At 44.3% G+C, this 13051-nt stretch overlaps 1 protein-coding gene across 2 annotated transcripts in view; it reads right to left on the reverse strand.

The window, feature by feature from the left end:
• LOC101445075 (anosmin-1) overlaps positions 1-13051 on the reverse strand; it is an 808672-nt gene that overhangs the window by 252841 nt on the left and 542780 nt on the right. The gene's annotated exons all lie outside the window — the stretch shown is intronic.

The raw sequence follows: 13051 nt of genomic DNA on the forward strand, positions 1-13051 counted from the left end.
CATGTCTTACTGGGGTCGTATTGTCCATAATTATCTGTGATGTTAGCAGTTGACAAAGGGATGGTTTTGCTATTAATGTTTATTTCCATGCCAAAGAAGCTCCAAGTCAGAATTCTCTCTACCAAGTACATCTGTAATGGAGCCACACGCCTACAATCACATACGCTCACACACATATTAATTCAGAGAGAAGTGATTCTCTACTGGGGAAATAAACACAACCCTTTAAGAGGATAAAAGATGCCATCTTCTCTCCTAGAAATCTTAGTGTTGTATGATGCAGCCATTCAGTTATTTGTCAAAATGTCTATGATGACAGAGATGGGAACTGAAGACCGTAATTTGAACATCTTGAGCCAAGGGACTTAGGGTGACTCTTTTCTTCTAAGACAATGGTATCTTTCATAAACAGTTTCAAGAATTACCACTGCAACAGCCTGTGATAAGGAGAGTGGGCTCTTATCCATGTGGGGATAAATGACTGCTGAGCTGCAGATGCAGCCACGACTCCAGCTGGCTTTAATTTGGCCAGTTTTTACAGCAATATTTTGCCACTGACATTGAAAGAAGGGAAATTCTCAGTCACGCCTTTCTGACTAGTGTGCCTGGACAAGAGGGTGAAGTAAATTCCTAGATTGCTGGTGCCTGTCCCACTCTGGCAGCCGGGGCGGGAAGGCATCCATCCTGCTAACAGCCAGGTGGGGCTCTTGGGCCTCAGGTGTGAGCTCTTGGGATTCTAGTGGGTGCTCCCTTGTGGAATTGAGGGTCAGAACCCATTCTCTGGAATCTGGTGTGCCCCCCTGAGGAACCGGTGACAAGTACTTACTTAGAAAATACACACTGAGGAAATGGAAATAATCAGACCAACACACAGCCATGTGCTAGGAGTTGGAACCACATATTTAAGCCACTTGGCACATGGGACCTAAAGAAGAAATACTTCCTGTCAACATTCTGAGGCTTTGGAAGGGATACTGGCTCAGGAGGGTGAAGGCAGCTCCAAAAGAGAAGTTCTAGCCTTTCCATCTTATGTTTCCCTAGGAAGAAGAAAAAGAGTGCTTCATAAAGAATCCATTTTGGGGAAGTGGATGTGGCTCAAGTAATTGGACTCCTGTCTACCATATAGAAGGTCCAGAGTTTGATACCCAGGGCTTCCTGGTGAAGGCAAGCTGGCCCATGCGGAGTTCTGGCCCATGTGGAGTTCTGGCCCACACAGGATGCCGGCCCATGCGGGGTGCTGCCCCACACGGGAGTGCTGCCCCACGCGGGAGTGCTGCCCCACACAGGAGTGCCAGCCAACACAGAGAGCTGATGCAGCAAGATGAGGCAACAAAAAGAGACACAGAGGATAGATAATAAGAGACTTAGCAAACCAGGGAGCTGAGGTGGCACAAGAGAATGATTGCCTCTCTCCCAAATCCAGAAGCTCCCATAATCGGTTCCCAGAGTCGCCTAATGAGAATACAAGCAGCAAAGAAGAATGCACAGAGAATGGACAAAGAGAGCAGACAATGGAGGGAGGAGGTAGAAATAAATAAATAAGTCTTTTTAAAAAAAGAATGCATTTTGGCTGAGTTTTCTCTCTGATTAGTTCAGGTTGCAAAATGAACTGTAAAATGAACTAAAGAAGGTGACAGGGTTCTATAAGAACAGATATTCAAAAGAAGAAAGGGAGGGAGGGAAAAGAAATTTAAAGATCCAAATAGTGAAAAGTGTACTTTTTGCAGATAAACCAGCTCTTGGTAGGGAGCAGGGAGTGAGAAGCAAGCCACAGCAAGGCACTTTATCACAACTCCGTATGTCCTTTGGGCCCTTCCTTCCCTTCCATCCCATGATTGTCCTCTGGGGGGGGAGTAGCTACATCAAACATATCTGCATATTAACAGAATGACACATTTTATATACAAGTGATACATTTTATGAAGGCTTAAATGCACTCAAAGCACACAGCAAGAATGGAATTAATGAACAGCAAATGCAGGGTCATGTTTATTTCTGGGGAAGGAGAGAGACAAATACGGTCATGGGAGAGTAAAACAAAGTTTCAACTCTATTTGTGATAATTTATTATAAAAATTATGAAATGAGTATGGAAAATGAACCATTCTGACAAAGCTGGGTACTGGATATCCTCTGTTTGGGGATGCTTGCAGAGTATATAAACCAAAATTAATAAAGCATTTACATTTTGACTGAATAGACACAATCCCCGGCACAGCTAAGTGAAGCACTGTGACTGTGTTTCCTTTCTTAGCTAGTCTTTCTACATCAAGTGAGTCTGCCGGAAGTACTTTTCTTGGTCCCTGCTGGAGGCTGGGCTGTGTGCAGTCTGTCAGGCTGGGACAGCACCCTTTCATAAGACTACTTCATAGAAATCCTTCGCCGATGTGTCCACCTTACTCAGGAATTTGGAGAGCACTTTAAGTATGGGTAATGCATATTCTCTGTGAAAACTGAAAGCACACTCTGCAAAGTAACAACTTACATGAGAGACATTGCTTTTATTTAAAAGTTGTTACACCTGAATTATTCATACAGAACACTAGATTGGATAATGGATGAAACTGAATTAGTCAATTAGAAAAGTTGCCCAGAAAATGCTTCCGGAATATAGATGAAGCGAATAAAAAGATGAATAGTATATATGAAAAAGGGCAGATCCTACATCCAGAAAAGGTGAGCATTATCAGTCTTAATAATTATTATGAAAATGATACCATTTCTACAAGTAGAAAATACTCTTAGAAAGGTTCACAAAATAAAATCAAACCACTCGGTATACTGTTTTTGAGAAACAAATATAAGATGAAATGTCATAACATAGAGTAAAAAATATACCAGAAAAAATATGAAGAGAAAGTAAGCAAGATGGGAATATTAATATCCGATCAGAGTAGAATTCCAGGCAAAAAAGTGGCAAAATGGACAAGCTCAAACACTTTCTATTGATGTCATGATTTTCTAGAATTCCAGGACACTACGAGGCTTATGGTGTGCACGAATCTTAACATGTAGGGCAAACATCTGACAGTGTATGAAATGGATCTGATCCAGCTGGAACCATAGTCAAAAACTTAAGCATACTTTCCTCCATTATTAAACAGGTGTAGTAAATAGCACCAACAACGTAGAGAAAAGTGAGGAAACTACAATATTCACTGCTGGCAGGAAAAAAGTTAATGATCCACTTTAGGCCATGAATGGCAGGGGAAAGAACACTCAGTACAAGTCCTGTTTAAAGGTGAAGCTGCGATTAGTCTGGAGCTGATTCCTGCACGTGGGGAGGTAGAACCTGCATTGCCAAATCTTCATTTTTCCACCATTTTACATAGTGAGGAATAATATACATGCAGCAAAATGAAAATCGTAACTGGCTAGAGGGACATGACTCTTTACCTTGGTCTGAATAGCCACCACCTGGATCAAAAGACAATACTGCGATCCCCGTGGAAAGCTTCCTCTTGCCCCTTCCAGTGATGCGCCCTCCTCCCAGAGCTGACCACCGCTCTCACAGACTAGACTTGCCTGTTCTTGAACTCTCCACACACTGACTCATACGTCACTTTGGTGCCTGGCTTCTTGCATCATGTTCTTCCGATTCTGCCATGTTGTTGAGTGTCTCGTAGTTCATTCTTTTGTTGCTGTGATATTCCATTGTATGAATACACCATAATGTATTTATAAATTATCTTGTTTAAAGACACTCATGTCTTTCCCAGCTTGAGGCTATTATGGACTCATAATATTAACATTTTGTCCATGTCTTTTGGTAGAAAAATGTCCTCATTTTTTTAAGGTATATACCTAGAAGTGGAATTTTTGGGTCACAAAGAACTTTATTAACTTTTTCAGGAACTGCCCAGTGGTTTTTGTTTTGTTGTTTTTTTAAAAGATTTATTTATTTATTTATTTTTATTTCTCTCCTCCTCCCTCCCTCCCATTGTCTGCTCTCTGTGTTCATTCGCTGTGTGTTCTTCTGTGACTGCTTCTATCCGTATCAGAGGCATCAGGAATCTGTATTTCTTTTTGTTGTGTCATCTTGTTGTGTCAGCTCTCCGTGTGTGCAGCACCATTCTTGGGCAGGCTGCACTTTCTTTTGCGCTGGGTGGCTCTCCTTGAGGGGCTCACTCTTTGCGTGTGGGGCTCCCCAACGCGGGGGACACCCCTGCGTGGCACGGCACTCCTTGCGTGCATCAGCACTGCGCATGGGCCAGCTCCACACGGGCCAAGGAGGCCCGGGGTTTGAACCGCGGACCTCCCATGTGGTAGGCAGACGCCCTAACCACTGGGCCAAGTCCACTTCCCCAGCAGTTTTCTGAAGTGGTTGTACCATTGTACATTCCCACTAGCACTCTCTATGAGGCTAGAATTCACCTCTCTATATTAAAGTACATTTGCTTTGGCATTACAATTTTAAACTATGGAAATTAAAACATCAGGGAACTGACTCAAGAATTCCTTCTCACCTTCCCTCAAAACATAAGTGAGGAGTTATTAAGAACCACACACTGTTTCAGGTGCCAAGGATAAGCAGAGAAAATAAGCAGAAAGAATGAGATCATGAATCTCCTAGAGTTAACATTCCAGTGGGAGAAGTGGATCTGAAACAAGGAGAAAATTAACAATACCATAATTTCAGAAATTGCTAAGTCTTATAAAAATTAAGCAGACTATTGGGAAGAAAATAATTACTGAGGGCAGAGAATAGAGGCTATGATAAATGTGGAACATAGACACTCTTGGAGGAAATTTTGCCTTCATACTCTCCAACTCTAGGCAGACTGCCCCCTTGTGGCTGGGAGAAACAGTGCTAAGGGTTGCCAGCACTGAGAACCTGCAGAACAGAGGCGATTTCCTTCCACCTCTCTGAGGGAGAGAAAAGGATGAGAAAGGGCCCATTTTGGGTTGGCCACCCATCCCTGAACTGCTGACTGTGGTCAGAGTGCTGAGTGCACTGACTGGCCAGGTCCAGGTCGCGTGCCTCGTGGAGCGAAATGGGGCAGACCACGTGTCGCAAGTCCAGAAGCAGGAGCTTCTGGCCGGTCCAAAAGGAAGGAAGCCTCAGGTTATTAAAGAAAGTCAGCATGACTGGCAAAATTGGCCATTTGTAGGGGAAATAAAATCAAGAGGTGGGAAACCAAATCAGGATGCACAATCAAGTGTTTGGAACAAAAACAGATGAATATAGAGGGGGATGGAGTTAGACCTAGTTGGATGGGGTGGGTGGCAGTTCGTAATGTTACCATACCTGCAGGCAGGGCAGCACTTCGCTTGGCCCTGAGTTCAGTGGAGAGCAGCAACAAGCCTCATCGTCCCTCCTCTCAGCCTCCCTCCCTCCAGGTGCTCCCCGGCCCAGCCTCCAGAGCCACACTAGAAAACAAGGAAGGGACTTGGTTTCTCTGCCTCATTGCCCCTACATATAGAAAGCATCTAATGTGCAGCTGGTGCACTGATAAAGATTTGTGGAATAATAAATAACAAAGCAATTTAGTTATATAAATTTTGTTGAAGCAATGTATTCATAAGGTGAAGATTTGCACTGTCGTGATCCACTATCATCCTGCTCTGTCTTGTTCGAACTTCAGAAAGAAATAGCAGTTCCTAGACTCAAATTTCTCTTCATGCTTCCTCACCTGTAGAGTCAAGTTATCTGACATCCCAGGTTTGGAAGTTTTATGGCAGTTTGATGTTATTTATGAATTCCAAAAAGAGATACTGATTATGTTTGTAAACTGATCTGTTCCTCTGGGTATAATATCCCTTGATTGTATTAAATTCAGAGGCTTTGCATTTACTTTATTAAATCAAATTAGGACTTTGATTCAACCATGCCATTAGGGCAACTCAGAATTGAGTCCCCACCCCCTTGGTGGGCTACACAAATGGCTGCTCAATCAAGGAGACAGAAGTAGGCACACAGAGGAAGAGAGACAGCTCCATAGATACAGCAGAGTCCCCAGAAGAGAAATGAGCCAATCGCCAGACAGTCTACAGCTGACCTTGTGAAGAGGACAGAGCAGCTGAGCTCTGGAGGAAACAAGCCCCAGAAAGAGAGACGAGCCCTATGCCAGCCTACAGCCAAGTTGAAAGACGCTGGGACCATGGAGCCTACAGAGGAAGAGGAAGGCTGGACCCCAAAAGACATCAGCAGCCATCCTGCTTCAACACAGGGCAACAGTTTGGTGAGGAAGTAACTTGAGTTGGACTCTTTAGGGCCTTGTGACCGTAAGCTTCCACCGAAAATAAATACCCTTTTTAAAAGGCAACAGGGTTCTGGTACTTTGCATCAGCACCCCTTTTGGCTAATACAAATTTATAAATGGATAATAGCCCACTTAGCATGAATGACAGCTTGTCTCAACTGGGCCTGAATCACAACAAGGACTAAAACTTAAAAACAGGTCAAATGTATGAACCAGATTTCTATGAATCTGACTTTACACACTTTTTTACAACCTGTAAGGCACATGCTCTTCATCTGGGTTCTGTTGTACGTGAATTCTTAAACAATCATTTAGGACAGATTTTGGAGAGATCTGCAGAGTGAATGGTTCTGATTCCCTACGTAGTGACTGGATATCCCAAGAACCAATATCTTGTAGCGTTTTTTGGTTTGTTTTTGAAAATGAACACAGAAACAATGCAACGAATCCCACCGACAATGATGATAGGTAACTCCATGCAAGCTGTTGTAGCCTTCCAGGTAATAATTGAATTAATTGCACCCATGGATGTAATGGTTTTGCCTTGTGAACCTGTGGAAGAGGAAACGATCTTTTGATTTAGCCTACAACTTCATTACTCATGAAACGCACAGGAGCACAAAGGGGTGGTCAATTCATTTAATTGATCTGACGTCCTTGTTTTGAGAAGTAGTGAGTATTATTTGACAGGAACATGTAAGAATTAAGTGATTTTAATCAGCACAGATTTAACCTCTAGTGTTCTGATGGTTGTTCCTGGTTTTTTGTCATCATCACAGATTCAGGATCATTCATATCCAATGAGAAAATGCCATTTGAGAACAGTAATTCATTTGATGATTTGGGGGGGTGGTGGTGGTGGTGTTTGCTTCTCCTTGGCATTTCTCCCTCAACATCCTCGTGAAAAGCTCCAGTGGGACTTGACATGGGGTGGAAAGCATCAGGAGCTTAACAGAGAAGGAAATACCCATGCTTGCTTCTCGGGATGGACACAGTGTTTACCACCTGGAGGGGCGTGGAGGCTCAGCGCAGGTTGGGGAGCCCATCCCTGCTCCCGGAAGGTGCGTGGGGCATGCGTGGGAAGGGCAAGGGCATGCTCCGCCCCTGCTGGATGTGCATGCCTGCCTGGCTTTCTCTGTGATGATGACGCATCACCACGCTCTGCTTTTATGTGTCTTCATGAGAGCAAGGCCAGGGTTTCCATCCATCTTTGCATCCTTGGCTTGTAGCCTGGCTCACAATGGGCACACTTCACCCATTTTTAGACAGACCCACCCAGGACAGGCTCACAGAAGGCTGGCTGGAGGGACTGGACTTGAGCCTGGAGACTGTGGCCCGCCCAGAAACCCTTCCTTTTCCCACCTGGTTCTTCCCCCAGCACCTGGGCAGACCTCCTTCACTTCCTGCAGCCCACAGCCCCTGAGCACCTGCCCCACCCACCTCCTTCAGCAGGCATCAAGGCCCGCTTACAGAAACAATTTACCTGCCTCACTAGGAGAATAGCTTCCAGGCTATTCCTGCCTCAGCCTGTTGCTCCCATCACCAGCCCCTTCACTAAACACTACCCTATGCTAAACCACCAGCCTATGCTGAAATTATTTTATTGTGGGTATCCTGACATTTACTGTGGAATGTATAAAATATACTCAAACTCAAAACACGTGATTACTGGAGGTTGAGGAGTTTGTAGAACACATTACCCAGCAAATAGATTAATCTTACATAACTCATCAGGTTCCTAGTCAACATAATTTGTTAATAAATAACTTCTGGTACAGAAAAAAAAAATCCAATGTCCAGTACCTAATGAAGACTCTACTCAATCTGAACATTTCCCAGATGGGCTAGCTCTCCAAGACAATATTTTTTAAGTGTATCTATATGCATATACATATTCTCATTCTTTCTGGAGATTCTGGTTTTCTGCATTGTTGAACACTTGCAAAAGCTCCTAGGAAAGAATTCAGGTTTTGTGTCTTCATCCTTTTCATCATTTATTCTACAGCATAAGCATTAACACTAGTGACAATGACCCTCAGGGTCCTGCTGGAGTGGCTAAGGGCTTGCTTACACATTCAGGTCAGTCCAGGTGTGAGCTGGGATCTCATAGCATGCTCACTTCCCAGGATGAGTTGGGGCTCAGAACAATGAAGAAACATGGCCACGGTTGGGTCAGGGAGCACGTGAGGCTGGGCCTGGGATTTCCACCCCATCCGCCCTGACTCCAAAAGTCGGAGCTTGCAATGAAACGCACATTCCCACAGTAAGGAGAACAGAGAACACTGAGACTTGGGAGCCCACCTACCAGCAAGCAAGTCAGAAGGAAGTGGTTCTCTACGCTGAGCTGGCCTAACCTGAGGCTCAAGTTCAGAGAACATGCCTCCATAAAAAGGATAGCCAAGGCTCACCAGGTGTTCACTGGGTGACACCCTATGGCTGGTGCTCTGTGGGCATCTTCTCAGATGCCCTCCACCAGCACCCCAGAGAGGGCACTGTAGGTATCTTCCCAATTTTACAGAGGAAGGAAACAAAAGGAACATGCCCCACACTGATGGAGCCTGATGCAGAATTTGAACACATGCCAGACATGCTCTGGCACCACCACCCCACTCCACACTTGCTCATGCTCCCATCTCTCCCCAAATGATTTTGAAATTGTTTCTTCTCCTCGCTTTGGTCAGGAGCTCATTCTTCCAAAAGCTCTTCCAGCCTCTGTGCCTTCCAATTCCAGCCCAATTTCCCACTTCTTACAGACTCTCAATCCCCTCCAGAAGACCTGGCCACGTCCCTCACTTGCTTAGAGTCCTCCACAGCTCCAAAGAATAAGGTTGGAGCTCTTTCACACAGCCTCATCCCTTACGACTGCCCCTGGGCATGCCATGGTCAGCTCCATCTCCATCTCCACGCCATTACCCTCTCCTGGACCTGCCAAGGTCACCCTCATGAGTCTGTGCTCAGCAGAGGGCTATTCTCACCAACTGGACATCCCTTCTCCACATAGCAACCTCCTCCTACTCACCCTTCAAAACCTAAAGGAAAGGGTGTGAAGTCTTCTCTGAATTTTACATTGCATCAGTTTGCATTTTCACCTGCCTGTTCACTCCACCAGTGTCTGGGTTATCAGCTTTTTTAGGGACAGGGGACATGTTGTCAACTGAGTTTCAGCCGTCACACTCATACTGACAAATGACCCCTGATTCCCTGGACTGGAGTGTAGCAGGATACTGGATAAACCCTCCGCAGCACAGGAGGCCTGGGCACCAGCGTCTGGCTTCTAGCTTGCCTCAGTGAGCTGCTGAACATGCCATGTCCCCAGGGCTGCCACCTCCTGCACGTGGCACAGCAGGGAGGGCCTTGTCCTCATCCTCCTGCTCCTTGTGCCTTGCTGCTGGCATCCCCAGCCTCTGTGACCACAACGGCAGCCTGTGCTTTGCAGTTCTGCGAGCTGACCATGTCCTTTGTTTGGACCTTACATCAGCTTCATTCCACCATCGCTGGTCCTGAACTAGGTTCTTTTTGTGCAAGTTCATCACTGAGGTTGATATGAATGAGTAACTCTGGGTGATCTGTCTACTTTTTATGCTATTCTAAAAATGTGGTCACTTAGGAAGAGAGCCTGGCAGGTATGGGCAAACCCACATGTGGTCTATGACACGTGACACAGCAAATCTCGTGTCAGAGAGGTGTCATTACCCTCATCTTTAAGGTATCAGTCAACATGGAAATTATACAATTGAATTTCAAGGATGTTCAAAGGCGAGTAAGGGACCCAGGGCATGAAACCACGTTGTGTAGCCAAGCGATGGTCCTAGCTGCAGGGAAAATAAGAGGAAACCATCAGCCAGAGAAGTCAGAGCTTGAAAAGTCCCAGTGGAAAGGGAAAGCGTGCGTAGGGAAAATATGCATAGAAATTGCATGGCGACACTGCCAGCTCTTGAGGAGACATACACGCATCACATATTCAAATGCAATAAAATAGCTGTCAGGATGGAGTCATTGGCTTGGCCTTGCTTTGAAGAATTTGGGAGTCTTACTTTCTGCAAGCAGATGCTGAGTACTTTTATCCTTGCACCCCTGTTGAGTGTGCAATTTTGTTCCTGTCAAATGATCTATGCAAATACAACAATCTCAGTTTAAGTTTTCTTGAAATTCCATTTCTGCACATTTTAAGCTGCGCCTAATGTAAATATCATTTTTTTTGGTTCTGTAAAACCCTTTTTCACTGGCTCTCTGGAGGCTGGCAAATTGTTGAAAGGCAGGATTTTCTTACTTTCAGCCTCTTACCTAATCTTGCTCCAATGGGAAATCCCAGCTTGTCTTCTAAAATTGCCATATTTGCAGCACTGTAGACCAGGCAGTCCATTTAATTGAGCTTAAATGGTGAAAAATTGAATGTAACAGGTTTGAATCTACGGTTAGAGGTTTTCTCTAAGTGCTGTAGTGATAGATCTAGTGCTTTCCTTAAGGAGGTAACATCTGACTCACTCGTGTAACTAACATCCCTTGTGGCAAACAATGTACACTGTGTTTCCAAATTTGGGTAATAAAAATGGCTTCGTGTTTCACAGTCCATGTAGCCAGGTATGTGGTATTTACAATCCCACTTCCCCCTTCAGGTCAGTTCCTGCCCTTATCAAACAGGTGTTTCATCTCCCATTTTCAACGGCACTTACAGAGTCTGAGCATGGCCTTTAAAATAATTATGTTGCCCCTTGCAGAGCTGAGCTCAATACCGATACTGAAAAAAACAACTTACAGCTCATTAAAGGGGTGGGATTTTTTGTAAAATGGAAATAATGGTCAATCTCTCCAAATGAAGCAGAGATTATTAGACTTTAGAACTTTATTGCATTTCACTGACCTCAAAAGGGGCTACATTTGCAGGCCAATTCTTTAATGAAAAGGTAATAAAAGAATGTTCGAGTGTCTGGAATTATGGCCCAGTCTCCCAGAGGAAATTATTATTTTGTTAAATGAAGTGAATGTTAGGGAATCACTTACTCAACAATTATGGTAGAGGGTCTGTAAAACATTTTCATTACCACATCAGCCTATCCCCATGGAATATTAACAGGGGATCAGAATTTGTTTCTTTACACCATGAGCATGCATTCTTTCAAGATACAGAAATAAGTGGAGCAGATATATACATAGGTGAGTTTACCTGTGTGATGAAAAGAATGACAGTGAAATGCAGTACATGATCCTAGATGGAATCTAACAAGGTAGGAGAAAAGGCTCAAAGGGACATTATTGGGACATAAGAAAAAATTGGAATACAGGCTATAAATTTTATACAAAAGTTAGATTTCTTGAATTTGATAAATGGACTTAAGATGGTTACATAAGTGAATATCCTTATTCATAAGAAACATACATTAAGAGTTCAAGGAACATGATGTATATAACCTACACTCAAGTGTTCAGGAAATGGATTGATAAATAGACAGGTAGGTGATAGATAGATAGATAGATAGATAGATAGATAGATAGATAGATAGACGGCTAGAAGGATAGATAGAATGACATGGCATAGGTGGCAAATAAAATTGGTGGGTCTGGGTATCTGGGGAGGTAAGGGTATGTTGGAGTTCTCTGTATGGAGTTTGTATTATTTTTGTAATCGTCCTATAAGTTTGAAAGTATTTAAAATTTTTTTAAAAATTTAAAAAGAAAGAGTGTTCTCTCCACTTGAAAGACCAAAACTTCTTCCCACCGTCTGTTTGCATCCACACTGGAGCTTTCACAGTTTGCTGCTCTGGCTCAGGCTTGGGCTCTGAGAAGCCCTTATTTCCTGCAAGACCTTTTACAGTTTGTGGTTGGCAGAGAAAGACATCTCCATCTTACTCCCTGGAACCTGCAAACATGTTACCTGGCATGGAAAAAGGGACCCTGCAGCTGTGATTAAATTAAGGACATTGCAACCAGATTATCCTGGATTACCAGATGGCTCAGCCTCTTCACAGAAGCTCTTAAAAGCAGAGACCTTTCCTGGTCAGGGTCAAAGAGAAGCTGCAGGGGAAGAAAGTCAGAGAGATGGGGCATGAGGAGAACACCCTCAGCCCGGAAGCCAGCCGAGAACCCAGAACCTCTGTCCTACAATCTGGAAGTGCCTCTTCCTATGAGCTGGATGCCATCTTGGTTTTCATGGGACCTGTCAAGCTTCTGAAGCTGCAGAACTGTGAGATGGCAAAAGTAAATTACTTTAAATGGATAAATCTGTGGTAATATTTCACGGCAGCAAGAGGTGACTGCTTACAACCTCCCCTGTATGCTCTTAATTGTAAGACACTGAACTGGCTTCGTAGGGCTGCGGTGACGAATCTCCACAAGTCACATAATTTAAAACGACAGAAATGCACTCTCTCTCAGTTCAGAGGGCTAGATGTCTGAAATCCAGGTGTCAGCAGGGCCACGCCACGTCTGCAGGCTCTGGGGAGGCTCTTTCTGCCTCTTCCAGCCTCTGGTGGCCCCAGTGTTCTTGGCTTGTGGCTGCATTACTCCAGTCTCTACCTCCATCCTCACACGGCCCTCTCTCCTGTGTGTGGCATGTCTCTGTGGTCTCCAAATCTCCTTCTTCATCAAAGGACATCAGCCGTTGGATTCAGGGCCCAGCCTAAGCCAGCACGACCACATCTAAACTTGATGACATTGACAAGACCCCATGTCAAAAAAGGCCACATTCCCAGGGGCTGGGGCTTAGAACCAACACATCTTTTGGGAGGACACAATTCAAATCACTACAGACACCATCAGTAGTAAAGCCGAGCGAAAAATTAATTGAGAAGATATTCGGGGAGAAGCAATAGCATTGTAATAAATGGAAGGTAAGTTGCATCCTGGTCTCT

The sequence above is a fragment of the Dasypus novemcinctus genome, chromosome Y, assembly GCF_030445035.2.
Source record: "Dasypus novemcinctus isolate mDasNov1 chromosome Y, mDasNov1.1.hap2, whole genome shotgun sequence".
In the NCBI taxonomy this organism is placed as follows: Eukaryota; Metazoa; Chordata; class Mammalia; order Cingulata; family Dasypodidae; genus Dasypus; species Dasypus novemcinctus.